Here is a 13,356-nt window from a genome sequence, read left to right on the forward strand (position 1 = left end):
TTAAATTAGAGCGGGAGCGCAGGATAATGAAACACTCACCACAAGCGCATCGTTAGGGGAAAGACTGTGCCAAGGGTCGGCTGAGGAACACTCTCACCAGTAGTTTCAACACAGGGCAGCACACCAAATCAGGGGTCGGGCTGGGTGGGAGGCAGGAGGGCTGGGTGGGAGGCAAGAGGGAAGGAGGAACTGGCCTAAATCAACCCTCCAGTCGCACCCCAGGCAGACACACAAGCGTTCTGGCAACCCGTCGATCAGCATGGCCCCAAAAATGACCAAACAATCAGGGCCACCTATACAGTTTGTGTATTGGGCTATCCGGGGCATGTTACCATTCTAAAGCCGACCAAACCACTACATAGTTCGAAGGAATGCGCTCAGAGTGAAATGTGTGTACACAACGGCCACTTGAAACCTGCCTTGTCGTTCCCACAAAGGGATGGCTGAAAACAAAATAGACAGTGTTGGTGCATTGGGCGACTAATGTGGTAAAACTGGCTGCACCCCTGGTGAACCCAAAATGAAATTACAGCTGCCATCAGCCTACTCCACAACACACGTGTAGGTTGTTATAATCACCCTAGGCTGAAAACTGAGTTGTTAAAAAGTACCCCTGTCCTTAGGGCTCCCATAGGACAGCATATCACAAAGGCTTGCAATGGCAGGGGGGAGTTTGGTAGAAGTCGTTCTGACCACTGAAATAAGTGCAGAGGTCCAGAACAACCAAGAGGAAAGAAAGTAAAAGGTTCAGGGATCCAATTAAATGGGACAGCAGTACCCCCTGACACAGATTGGACATTTGGGGCCAAGAAGTACACCAAGACCCAATGCTTAAAGTTCAACCATTTTTATTAGGGACTGTGGACAGATCGGGTCAATTTAAACGCAGAATCTTCCCCAAAGAACTAACAAAATACTGGGTGACCTTTCACAAACGTCTCTCACTCAGTTGTTCATTCTCGGGCTGAGTGGTCAGGCTTTGAAGTCTCAGCCATCACTGTTCCAAAGCCCAATAGGAGTTGCTACAATGCACTGCTCCATTTTAATACATGTTCCTGGATGTAGCAACCTCTTCTTCTGCTCATTTGAGCCTAGGTACAGGCTTCTCGGGGTTTGATATCCTAAGACAAAGACAGTCCTTGATATTTTTGCAAGACCCTCAGGGTTTTCTTACAGATGGCATTGGGGTCAGCCACGGAGAGGAAGATGGACAAATACCTACCAGCCTTCCTTCCTGACTCTGTCCTCACCACCACCTCTCTGAACTGCCACTTGGCTCCCTGTACCCTGCTGGAATCTTCTCCCACTTGTTAGACTTGCCTATGGCCTGATCTGTCCCTTCAGAATTTCCGAGCTCTTGTTGACTAGTCTGCTTCTGGCTCCTCGTCTCTCTTCTCAATATCTTGATGAAATCCCAATCTCTTCTCTCTGTTGCTCTTGTCTTTCTCTTCCAGTACCCATAAACACATGTACAATCTTCTTTACTCTCCTCACCTGAAGATGTATCACCTCAAGCCTCGTCACTCTCGCCTGTGCCCTCCGCCTGCTGATCTTTCACTGTCTCGTTATTACCACCTTGAGGATTACGGAATGCAGAAAGCAGAGACAACAGCATAAACCTGAAGCTCCTGGCCCTCTCCTTATACTGATGATTGGAAATTATGAACTTGAAGAAGAAGATTGATACAGCAGATAATCCAATTCCCAAGAAACCCAATCCTACATCAGAGATGAGTTATGTCCCCAGTCCAGAGGACATTTATTCTTTGCTCCTGAAAGTGGCCTAGGACCTAGGGAAAGTGGCCCAGGATGTAGGAGATGTTAAGGCACCCATGGAGGACCTATCCCTTAAAGTCACCCAGAGAGTAGAGTCTCTGTCTTGGAAACTGGTTCAGCTTCAATGTCCTCAGAGATTTCTGGAAGCTACAGGGCATATAGGAATTTAAGAGATGATTTTCAGAAAGGAAGAGAGAAAACCATAGACATAGATTTGAAAATCAGAAATAAAAATGTAAGGATTGTTGGAGTTGAAGAAAGGGCTGAGGAAGACCTGATCCAAATGATAATTGAGATACTAAAATCCTCCTTCAATTATGAACACATTGTTCCGGCTGATATTGACAACATCTACAGAGTGGGCAAGAAAGGGGGCCCCAATGCCAGGCAGATGCTGGTCTCCCTCATGAATACAAGAACCAAGGAAGACATTTTAAAAGTGGCTAGGACTAAGGATGCTGCTTTCTTCAGAGAAAACAGAGTTTTTGTGTATCCAGATTATCCAAAGGAGATTTTGCTAATCAGAAAATCCATCAAAGAAGCAAAAGATATGGCAAGATCTATGGGTATAAAGACATACTTGAACAGATTCAACCTATTAACAATTTTACTTCCAGAAGGAGAAAAAACGACTTCTATGCCTAGCGAGGCTGTAAAATGGCTGGGAGAACTTAAAGGCAGGTCTTCAGCAATGGATTAGATAGGTTTGGAATCATTTTGGGCCCTTCTGTTTTAATTGACATTTTTTTTTAATGCATTTGACATTTTGTTTATGATTATATTTGTGGAGTAAAATGGCACCGCATCCAAATTGCAGTTAAATTAATTTCTGTTCAAAGAATGATCACCGTGCTGTTGTCGTACTTGGATTCTGGGTTAAGTTAGAAGAAAGGACCCGCTTGCGTGCCCTACGCACGTAAGATCAGCTGATGAAATACGTCTGTGGAGATGAATGCGCATCGGAAGTTTCGGGGATTAACTGTGAATGCTGATCTGAGAATAACGAGGGTCTCGGTCTGGATCGGTGGACCTTTCGCTTTCTATACGGTGTGCCAAACCTCATAGGAACTCCAGTAAGAATGATCTGACTGTGAACGCCGGATTGACATTGACACAAATCGGCAATGTGGGAATGGACACTCTTCAGCTTATGTACTATAAAGCTTGCGGACCATGGAGTAACATGGTACTAATGCTATTTATTTGGCGGAAATGTTATGGTGATTTGGGCAGCCGCCTCTAACCATATAACGTGCTCTATGTGGTGCCTGTACTTGGTGTTACTTACAGCAGTGTAACTACACACATTTATAAATGGATGTGCTGTACTTTTGTACTTTGGAGCTCTAATGTTTTTTAGGTTATACTTCATTTGATATGTGAAATGTTCAATTTTTAGTATTATTGTGAAGTGTTGTGCTTTATGAATATTGGCCCTTTCGTATCAGTTGACTAGTTTGAATGAAAGAGGGACTTTGAGGATGCAATAGTACAAATTATAGTTAGATTTGTGCTAATTGGTGATAGGGAACAACGAAAGCTGCTTTATGATGGGATGGAACACACATGCTGAGGCAAGATATGAGGGTTGTGAGAGGTGGTTAAGACCAATATATAACAAGTTGGTAGGCAGCTATACTGGGACATGTGGGGGGACATGTAGGGCCCTCGGCAGCTGGACAGGAGTGGCTGGTTGATGATTGGTAATGCAATAGGTGAAGGAACAAAAGATACTGGAAATTAAATTTAATGTGCAGTATAGCAGAGAGGTGAGAGCTAAGGAAAGTGCGGGGGTTTCAAGAATGACTACTCTTGGATAGTAATGTCAAAACCTAAATGTTTGCCATATATCTTCTATAATTATCTTATGAAGTGTAATTGGATGCGGTGTCATATTTGTAAATGATTCATTGGTTGAAATGAAATTGAGTTTAAATATGGGAAGGGTATAATTGACATTGGCTGACTCACTGGTTTGAGAATCCGCATGTTGTTTAGGGTCTTGGGGAATTATAATTTTAAGCAGTTTGACGGATTAATTAATAGAACAGATATGGAAGCTATTCAATGGAGATCTGGGTCACATAATAAAGGGGGGGTGTCCAGGACTGGACAGTTGACATTTGTTATATTAACTTACTGTTTAGGTTGCTCCTTGTGTTTTGTATCTATTTCAGAGTTTGTGGGTCAGAGTTCACATTTGAATATTGCTTTGTCAGGATAGGTACAGCTTACGTTTCTAGTTTGAGTACGATATTAAAAATGGATAATGATCTTCGAGTGGTCACATGGAATGTGAATGGACTGAACAACGTTCCAAAGCGAAAAAACATAATGACATATTTAAATTATTTGAGGAGTGATGTCTGTTTCATTCAAGAGACACACCTCATACAGGGAGAACTTGACAATCTGAAGAAGGGTTGGTTTGGAAGAGTGTTTGGTTCTTCATTCAATGCAAGATCAAGGGGAGTTGCAATACTCATTAGGAAGAATGTTCCAATGAAAGTTTTGAAGGAAGTGAGTGATAAGGATGGGAGGATGATTGCATTGTTGGTTAATATTCAGGGAACAGAGATAATTGTATGCAATATATATGCTCCTTCAGTTGATAATGGCACATTCTTTAGGAGTGTTGCCCAAGTTATACAGAATCTAAACTGCTAGAATATCATATCAGGTGGAGATTTCAACACAGTTTTGAATCAAGGTATGGATAGAAGTGTGGTGAGACAGAGCAAACACTTAGATATGCAAACGAAAGCTCGAAGTCATCTTTTGAAGGAACATAACTTGAGTGATGTCTGGCGGTCAGAGAATCCCTCACTTAGGGAATACAGTTTTTACTCTGGGGTGCATGCAGTTTACTCCAGATTAGATATGCTGTTCACAAGCGGAAAGATGTCAGAATGTTACGTGACAAGTAAGATTGGAAATATTGTATTGACAGATCATGCACACGTAATAATGAGACTGGAATTAGACTTTACTGTGCAAAAGCAATTTACTTGGTGCCTGAATACTACATTGTTAGACAATAAGGAACTATTGGACAAACTTTTAGCAGAAGCAGAATTTTTTGTGGAGGAGAATTGCACTGGTGAGGTTGGGGCTGATGTGGTGTGGGAGGCATTCTAGTGCACGATGAGAGGTATTTTGATTGGGATGGCGAGTAGTCAAAAAAAGAAATTTGAAAAGAAACGGGAACTAGAATATGGTATCAAAGAGATTAATAGGAAGTTGTTGCTGGATCCAGCATGCCATGGATTGGCTCAGGAACAATTGAAATTAAAAAAGAATTGAAGACACTATTGGTAGAACGTATGAGAAAAGGTACTTTAATCAAAAATGTACTTACTCTGAGAAGGGGGAAAAATGTGACCGGTGGTTAGCCTTTAGATTAAGAAAGAGAGAATCAGAGCGTGCTATCACTTCAATCCGGGGTGAAGATGGTAAAATCACTTTTAAACCAAAGGAAGTAAATGAGGTTTTTAGATCGTTCTATTTGGATTTATACTAAGATGATGCAAATGTTAATGGGGCAGACGAGGAATTACTAAATAAAATAGAGATTCCAAAGGTTTTAATGGATGAAGCTAAAGTTCTTGAAGGGGACATAACACTGGATGAAATGAGGAATGTAACTGCTAAACTGAATTCGGGAAAGTCCCCTGGCCCAGAGGGTTTGCCGGTGGAATTTTATGAAATTCTCTCCAATTCTGTTTTAACACTGCTGTTGAATATGTTTTCCACTTCACTATCCAAAGGTTTGCTGCCTGAAGCCACAAGGCATGCTATGATTTCGGTCCTATTAAAAAAAGACAAGGATGAAGATTTGGCATCAAGCTATAGGCCAATCATTTTGATTAATGTAGATAATAAGATCCTGGCAAAAAAATTGACAATGAGACTAGTCATTTTTACTGAAGTTAATACATCAAGATCAATCAGGATTTATGAAAGGGAGGACAACTTCTAGTAATATCAGAAAACTATTACACACAATATCAAAGGCGGCAGATTGTCAGGAGGACTTGGCGGTCCCATCATTGGACGCTGAGAAAGCATTCAACAGAGTTAATTGGGAATTTCTATTTCAGATCTTAGAGAAAATGGGTTTTGGTGTCAAGTTTAGATCTTGGGTTAAATTGCTTTACACCAGTCCGACTGCACGAATGGCCAACAATCTGAACCTTTCAATTTGGAACGGGGCACAAGACAGGGATGCCCACTTTCACCCTTGTTATTTGTAATTGTGATTGAACTATTGGCTATAGCTCTGCGTTCAGACATAGACATACAGGGGGTGAGATGTTGGGGTTTGCAGCAAAAAATGTGGCTATATGCTGACAACTTACTGCTTGTGCTGAGCAATCTGAAACAGTCTCTTCCAAAAGTTATGAATGTCTTAGAAGCTTTCCACCAATGTTCAGGTTACAAAATAAACTGGGTCATATCAGAGGTTTTACCCCTAGTGCACATCTGCAACAAGAATGTAGTCACTCAGTTGGGGTTTAAATGGTGTGCTGACAGGCTATTATATTTGGCAATTTGGATAATGCCGGAAATTAAAGACTTCATTGCGGAGAATATGAACATGATCTGTTCTGCCTTTAAATTGGACGTTGAGAGGTGGAGGCAACTTCAGCTATCTCTTTGGAGAAAAGTAAATGCCGTGAAAATGGTCTCGACCCCAAGAATACATTATGTTTTAGGTATGATTCCGCTGGAAGTTGAGAAAAAGTATTGGATGGAATTGGATAGGATTATTCAGAGTTTCCTTTGGGATCAAAAGCCACCATGGCTGAAGCTAAGTAAACTGTAGTTACCCTTATCGAAAGGTGGTCTGGGTGTTCCAAACTTTAAGGCATATCATCTGTTTTTTGTTTCACAATTCCTTGTTGAATTTTTGGAACCGACACCAGACGATTGGGTGCTTGCCGAAACCAGTTTTCATGGTCCACTCACACCAAGAGCAATGTTGACGACTGTGTCGAAAACAAGAGGTATGAAAGATCTGATAACTAGGAATTTGAAGAATGCATGGGAGAAATTGAATAGTTGCCTTGGATTTGATGCTTTTGCGAGACCCTGGGGCTTCAATCTGGATGAATCTGTCAATAAAAATAGAGGGAAAGGTAATTTTTTGGCATGAATGATTCTTTTGTGGTGTAAAATGGCTTGTAGACCTTTATAAAACTGGAAGATGGATGACGGGTAAGGAAGTCCAGTCTGCCTATAATATTCCCAATTTCAGTGGAGCAGATTACAGGAAAATAAGGAAAGCAGTTGGTGAATTTAAAGTGAAAGAAGGATTGAATTTGTAACTGTTCAATAGAACTCCAAAGCCAGGAGAGAGGGGGTTAGCTAGCAGAGTTTATGGAATGATTGTTAACGCTTACAAGGGAAATGAGTTCCTGAGAGAGGAGTGGAGCAGGAGAATTGGAAATGAGATTGATGAAAGAGAGTGGTCTCGCATGTGTAAAAATCTTAAACTATGCTTGTTGGGATTGACAGAGCGATCACATGAGATTAAGATCTTGAACCGTGTCTTTTGGACACCTGAATGGTTAGAGAAGGGAGGGATGAGTGATAATTCAGACTGTTGGGCTTGTGTTCAGGAATCTGGGATGCTAGAGCATATGTTATGGGATTGTACGAGGGTGAGAGGTTTTTGGTTGGAGTTTGACAATATCTGCGAAAAAGTTATAGGTGAAAGGCTCAAATACGATTTTAAAACATTGATATTAGTTAGTGATTTAATGTTAGATGACCTGTCTACTTGTCAGAAAAAATGGATCTTCAGGGGCACGATGGTAGAGAATAGAACAATTCTGAGAGGTTGGAAGACAGCAGAATCTGTAAATATTGCAGTGTGGATTAATGAAATGCATGATTTGGCAGAGATTGAGAGAGTACTTTACTGCAGGGAAAAGAAAATAGCATTCTTTGAAAAAATGTGGGGAAAATTCCTTTCATTATACTGAACAATTTGGTTGCAAATGCGAACTCTGCGTTATGGGGGGGGGGTTAAGAATTTGATTTTATTGTATAACCATTTCGAAATGTGTGTGATATGTTTGTTTACTTTGTGGTGCTTTGTATATAGTTTAAACTAAAATAAAATGTTCAAGGAGGCTCTTGAATCGTTGCCACACCTTCCACTCAACTCTGGGTCTTACTTCCTCCCCCCAGCCTTCTAATGTTACTGCTGCTTTCAACTCCACTCTAGGTTTTATTTCCTCCCTCTTTCCATCTGCTCTTGTCTCTGCCTTGTGCTCCACTCCTGGTTTTGCTTCCTCCCTTCTTTCCTCTGTTCCTACAACCACCTTCCACTCCACTCCTTGTTTTACTTTCTCCCTCCTTTCCTCTGCTACTACTATAGACTTCCACTCCACTCATGATTTTACTTCCTCCCTCCTTTCCTCTGCTACTACTACGGATCTCCACTCATGGTTTTATCCCCACCCCCCTTTTCTCTCCTCTTTAACTCTCACCACATTCTTAACTGCTGTAGCGATACCTCCTCCTCTCTCCTGCTGTCACTTTTCCAGCTCCCCTCTGCGGCACTCACCAGTCTCCAAAGTCTCTGCTGTACCTCTCCCCTCCAGCAGTCTTCCCTCTTCAGCCCTCTCAGAAAAGGAGCTGCCAGCTCCTGTCAGACACCAAACTGAACTGGGCTGCCTGGCTTATATAGTTACATTCCCTGTTCCCTCAATTGGATCTAGGAATGATGGTCTGCACCTGTGAGCAGTGGAGTAACTTTGCTGAAAATGTTGTGGGAGGAGGGGTTGACATCTAAAGGAAACCGGCCCCTGCCAAATGAGGGGGACAAAATGGTGTGCCACAAAAGTTGGGTGGGTGCGACAAACAACCTTGTCCCCCCCCTAAAATTATGCCCATGCCTGTGATCCCAAAGTGTGTGCAGGCTGGGCTTAGCTGTCAGAATGAGGCTGAAGGGGCTAGGTAAACCTACTAATTCGAAACTCTGTGTACATGGAAAAGCTGATCAGGCTGCTTGTGTGGAGTATATCCTGCTGCACGGCTGTTGGAAAGGTGTGCTAGGGGGACTTTAGGAGGGTTTATGTTCCCACAGGGTCTTCCTGTCCTGAAGGGGTTTCCATTGGAGGGTGGTTTGTCTGCTCTTTCTTTCCTTCTCATCCTTCACATCGGACATCCACTTCACCGTCTCATCTTGCCTCACTTCCATCAAATCATGGATGACTTCTCATTTCCTTACCCTAAACGCCAGAAAGACTGAAGTCCTTTTCTTTCCCGCTAACGCTCTTCCATCCCCGTCCCTCCCTCCCTCCCTCTATCTTCTTTCCCCCTTCTAGTTTATCATTCTCCTCCGCTGCTCGCAATCGTGGCCTTTATTTTGACTCTGATCTTTCCTTTGCCTATCACATCCCTCTCACCTCACGAGCATGTCGATTCCATCTTTATATCTTTACAATATATGTAAAATTCTTCCTTTTTTTTACCTTTCATGCCACTAAGCTTCTGGTCTCTTCGCTAATCTTTTCTCGGCTCTTTTACTGCTCTGTTTTATTCTTTGGTCTTCCATCTTCACGTCTTACCCCTCTCAAATCAATCTATCACTCTTCTATTCGATCACTTTGTCTGCTCTCTTTCTGAGACTTAATTTCCTCTTCTCTTGACTCTCGGATGGCTTTGTTTTCCCTCTCAGGTCAAATACAACTTCCTTTGTCTAGTGTATCAAATCTCTTTATGGTCTTGCCCCTGATTACCTTGCTTCTCATTCTATTCTCCTTCTCGGCCTCTCCGCTCTGCTGATCTTCTCGACTCACTGTTCCTCGTGCCCCCTGTGCGCAATCTCGTTTCTGATCTTTCCAACTTCTTGCACCCTCCACTGGAATCTCCTTCCTCTATCTCTCTGCTCTATCACCTCCTACTCTCTCGTTCTTCCTTAACAACTCACTTACGTCAATTGTCTGTTTGATTGTCTCTGGTCGACTGAACACCGCTTTCTATTGTTATTTTAATACACTGTTGATTGTTCTCTGTGAAGCGTTTTGGCTAAAAGCGCTATATAAAATTTAATAAAATACAAATATAACTTCAGTGTTTGGGCCCTGGACAGAGTTCCCTGGATTAAGTGAGCAGCGTAGGTTTACCCTCTCAACAAAACCTGATTTCACTTCACCAATCCAGTCAGGGTTTTCTTTCTGTGCCAGAGGGCCATTTTGGGAATTGCTTTTTTTTCTATTACTGGTTTGGCTAAGCTTTCTTAGTCGTCTGGCACGAGGTAAAGAGACGAAGTTCCAGGCACAGAAGTTTGTCACACACCAGAACTGGAATTCTACCTTAACAACCATCGTCAATGTTTTTTTTCTAAAGAGAAGCTTTCATTGAGAGTTAGATCCTTTTTTCCAAAATCATCTCAGATTTTATAGCAGAAAAATACACTGGTCACGCATCCAAACAGAGTTGCCTCCACTTTCTGCCCAGAACTCTAAACTAATGGGGACCACCGTTTTTCCCTTCCCTGCCTATACTCACTGGACTGCTTTTTAGAGGCATCTAGTGATTACTCATTCATATGGTCTCCCTCTTCCGGATTGATGGAAATGGTAGACAGACTGCTTCCTTCAGATTTCTTATCTTTGTAGCACATAAATAAAGTATTACAGTCGGCAGTCGATGATGACCTTGTTCAAACCTCTTGGTAGATGGCAATTTAAAAAATGAATCCAGTATGTTTCCCTTCTTTTTAATTGCCCTTGGCAGTCACCTCGTGGATTACTTTGGAATTAACCGAAGCCCCGGGAGAATCTGATTAAAGTTATTGATGTGCATTATCCATTGGCGATTTAGTACCTTTTGTTCAGACGACAGTTCTTTTCTAGAGAGAACTTGTGTTCCCCACACGTGCAGCAGAGCCCAACAGCAATTAATTATAGTATCGGATAGGTGCTCAAGCGTGTTTTCCCACTGAACAGTTAAGCCATGGGAGTGTTTCTTTTTATTTCGTAGCGAAGAAGGTTTGTGCGGAATGCGGTCCAAATCTGTTTTCATTAGTAATTTGCACATTTGTGGCAAACAATGGCTAGTCCTGGGCGATGCCTGCCGCCTGTTTAGCAATTTCTTGTGGTTGCAATTTGTCGCAAATGTTTGCTTTAAAGGCTGTACAAGCTGGGGCAGAAATTAATGGACAAGTGTGTTCAGTTAACTTTTTTGTTGCTTTTGTAACACTGTATTTCTTCGAATTTTCATTATTTTGTCCAATGCGATCTAGACCGATATCCACGAATGAGGACTCTTTTTTTTTTCCTCTGGCTTTGCTTTCTGTTCGATAATCACTTGTCATGCACGTTTTGTGTGTTTTTAAAAAATGGTGCTCTATCGGCACTGGGCCATCTTTGCTTCTGTCTCTTTTAAGGAGACACGGAGGTAAGGGAAGGGGAGGGGGTAGTAGACTGTATCTTTCACCCTTGACATCACAGCAGTGGAATAGGATGTCCATGTTCCTCAGCCATGGCAGCAGCAGCAGCATTCAGGTTTTAGAAAGAAGCGTTTTTTCTTCACTCTCCATCTCTCTATCCTGCCTCTCCTTTTAACCCGTCTCGCAGACCTTTGCCACCATGGCTTTCTACCCACCTCCAGTCAATAGGGCGTGCTCTACGGCGACTTGTAAGGCGATTGCTTCACTACAAACAAGAGGACGACTTTAAATCCTATTCTTCATATTATATCTTATATGACGACTGTCCTATTCTTCATATTATATCTTATATGACGACTGTCCTATTCTTCATATTATATCTTATATGACGACTGTCTTCTAGCTGCTAAACGATCTTATTTTTCGGATATCCTTCATGCCCAGTCAGCTCATCCACGACGCCTTTTTCAAACTTTCTCATCTTCTCTCTTCTCCAACTTTGGACCCTTTGCTTAATTCTTCTCTATCTGCTTCTGATATTGCTTCTTTTTTCTCCCCAAGGTAGCCTCTCTCCACCTTGCTATTGACTCCTCGTTGTCCCTTTTGCCAACGTCCTCTTTCTCACCTGTCCTTCCCCCGGCTACTTTTATCTCTCATTTTTCCCCTTTCACAAATGAAGACATCTCCCTTCTGATGACTCGTGCTCACCTTACTGTTGCACCTACTGGTCCTATTCCAACGGCTCTTATCCCTAAGGTCTAGCCCCCTCTCTAGTCTTATCTCACATCTTTCTTTAATATTTCTCTCCAACTTCAACTTTTCCCTCCTCCTTCAAACATGCTTCTATCATTATATTCTGAAGAAACCCTCTGCGGATCCCTCTTTGGTTTCTAATTTCCATCCTACTTCTCTTCTCCCATATCTATCTAAGTTACTTGAACGTCTTGTCTATCTACAAGTCTCCTCGTTTGTCTCTAATAACTCTATTCTTCCTCGTTTTCGATCTGTTTTCCGACCTATGCACTCAACCGAAACTACTCTTCTTTCAATCCTAAACTCGCTACTCACGAACCGCTATATTAAACATTCTTCTATTCTTATTTTATTAGATCTTTGTGTCGGTTTTGATACTGTTGACCATTCACTTCTGCTAACCTCTCTTTCTTCTTTTGGTTTCTCTGGTTCCATTCTTTCCCGGTGTAAATCCTAGCTGTCCCAATGAACATTATCTGTTTCTTGGGGTGGGACAACTTCCCATCCTCTTGTTCATGGTCTCCCACAAGGGTCGGTTTTAGGTCCTTTCGTTTTCTCGCTACACTTTCCCTCTTGCAAAAGTTATTTCTTCTTACGGTCTATATCCCCATTTCAATGCTGATGACACCCAGCTCTTTCTGTCCTTTTCCGCTTTCTCATCTGATATTCATACCCAGCTGTCTTCATGTTTAATGGCCATCAAAACATGGATGTCTTCCCACTACCTCACACTAAATACTACAAAAACAAAATTACTCTTTTTCCCCCTCTACTACTAATCCTCCTCCTTTATTTCTTTTCCTCCTTCTCAACTTTTCTTTGTACCTACTGCTCGGTATCTGGGGCTCTACTTTAACTCCACTCTGTCATTTAAACATCATATATCCATTTCTTTTCGAGATTGGCATTATCATTTATTTAATATTTAAAAGGTTTGCTCCTTCTTAACTTTTGATGCAACTAAACTACTTATATCCTCCCTAATCTTTTCACGTCTCTTCTATTGTTGCACTATGCTTTTTGGTCTCCCATTCTCGACTTGCGCCTCTAAAATCTGTTTTCAATGCTGCTATTCAGACACTTTTTTGATTAACCTCTTGTGAATCAATATCATCTGCCCTTCTTACACTGGGCTGGCTTCCTTTTCATGCACAACTTAAATTAAAGTTTCTTTGTTTGGTATTCAAATCGCTCTATGGTCTTACTCCTCATTATCTGTCCTCCCTGGTCTCATTCTACACCCCTTCCCCCTCTCTCCGCTCTAGTTCTCAGTTTCGTCTGGTAGTTGCAACCCCTCCCTCTGCCCAATCACGCTTTCGCACACTTGCTCACCTTGCTCCTTTCCATTGGAATCTCCTCCCTCTTTCACTACGGTTTATCACCACTTATTCCTTATTTTTGCAAATCGCTGAAATTACATC

General features: G+C 42.0%; 1 protein-coding gene across 4 annotated transcripts in view; it reads left to right on the top strand.

Annotated features, from left to right (window-relative positions):
• Positions 1-13,356, top strand: part of SMYD4 (SET and MYND domain containing 4) — a 262,456-nt gene that overhangs the window by 147,493 nt on the left and 101,607 nt on the right. The window lies entirely within an intron of this gene.

Source organism: Ambystoma mexicanum, chromosome 9, assembly GCF_040938575.1.
Source record: "Ambystoma mexicanum isolate Mex_15411 chromosome 9, UKY_AmexF1_1, whole genome shotgun sequence".
Classification (NCBI taxonomy): Eukaryota; Metazoa; Chordata; class Amphibia; order Caudata; family Ambystomatidae; genus Ambystoma; species Ambystoma mexicanum.